The sequence below is a fragment of the Trachymyrmex cornetzi genome, unplaced genomic scaffold (assembly GCF_001594075.2).
Source record: "Trachymyrmex cornetzi isolate Tcor2-1 unplaced genomic scaffold, Tcor1.1 scaffold1032, whole genome shotgun sequence".
NCBI lineage: Eukaryota > Metazoa > Arthropoda > Insecta > Hymenoptera > Formicidae > Trachymyrmex > Trachymyrmex cornetzi.
Genome location: NW_017295579.1, coordinates 33,983 through 35,588, shown reverse-complemented (window position 1 = coordinate 35,588; position 1,606 = coordinate 33,983).

Genomic DNA, 1,606 nt, shown 5'->3' with positions numbered 1-1,606 from the left:
TTCAGTTCATGTGGAATCCATTTTCCCATCTTCTGGATCTTTCCCATGGATTTCAAACGTATGGAGACGGCTTCTCATGTCACATTCAATTGATCCGCAAGTTGTTGAGTTTAAGCATCATTTAAAAAAATAAACGATTTGGACTTGTAAATTTCGTCTATTTTTTACTTTTAATCTCCCCCTCATTTACAATAAACACATTTTTTTCTCGTATTTCAGGTTTAGATAATGTACATTAAATACTTAAAGTTTAAAAGGTAAAACTGGAGAAAAAGGGAGTAGCCACCAATGACCTTGACCTTGACATATATTGTCAAGGTCATGACCCCAAGTGACCTTGAACAAATTTCAATCTTCGGCCGTCCTTCGTTAAAAAGTTATTAACAAAAAAAGTTCAACCATATAACACGAAAATTCCCTGCTTCAGAATATGTTTGATAGTCGTGTACTGTAGGGGATGCCGATGCGACTTTGACATATGTCGTCAAGGTCATGACCTTGAAAGACCTCCAACAAATTTTAGGTAGCGTCCCCCCCCCCCTCCCTCTGCAAAAGGACGCAGGACTCTCACTTTCTACTCTCATCCCCCTCCCACCTGCTTCAGGGGCGCACTACTCACAACGTCAACTATCACCCCCCCTTCTCGCTGTTTCAGGGGCTCACGACTCTCACCTTCAACTCTCACCCCTCCTCTCCCCTGCTTCAAGGGCACACGACTCTCACCTCCGACTCTCACCTTCCTCTTTCCCCCTGCAAAAAAGCGCGCTATTGCCATAATTGTACTATTGCACATGAGTTTTGACTTTCCACGAGAGGCAACTTTTCATGCATTTTTTGATATTATGAGTGAAATGTATCCTATTAATAATAATGTTGAATAAAGTATTCAGTGGAATTGAAAAATCTATGTGGAATAATACAACTATACATCTCGAATATTATACATTTTCGAAGTCGGGCGCCCCTTTGCAGGGGGAGAGAATCGAAGATGAGAGTCGTACGCCTCTGAAGCAGGTAGGAGGGGGGGGAGAGTCGAAGGTGAGAGTAGAGCGCCCCTTTGCAGGGAAGAGGGGAGGGGGGTGGAAAGTCATATTCCCTTAATCAGTTCACCGCATACCTCTCTTGCTGCCTAGAGTTATCTGACTTTTCATGTAAAGCAGTGAAATAATTACTAAATAAAGATAGTTAAGTGGTTTAAAAATAACAAATGTAAATAATAAAGAACATACAACCACAACACTTGATGTAATTTGCTTAAAACATGTATTTAATATACATATAATCAGTAAACGTTTCGGTCAATATTTGACCATCTTCAGTACATTAAAAATTCAAAATTACACATAAGGTAGTTGGCCCATTAATCGTCACATTAATCATTGGCTGATACTTACTCGCTCAACGCTCATTGGTCAGCGTCGCGCGTAGTGATCTACCTTCTTAGCGCGTTCGGGAAAAAAGAACAAACTTGAGTTAGAATCCTCCCTCTATTACTACTGTCGTTCACGGATCATTCCCTGGTGGAAAAAATCTTCCTCAGCGAAATCCAGCGAGCCGTTACAGTTTCAAGAGGTTACACCGAGTAATCCAACGGCAACTAAGCAAC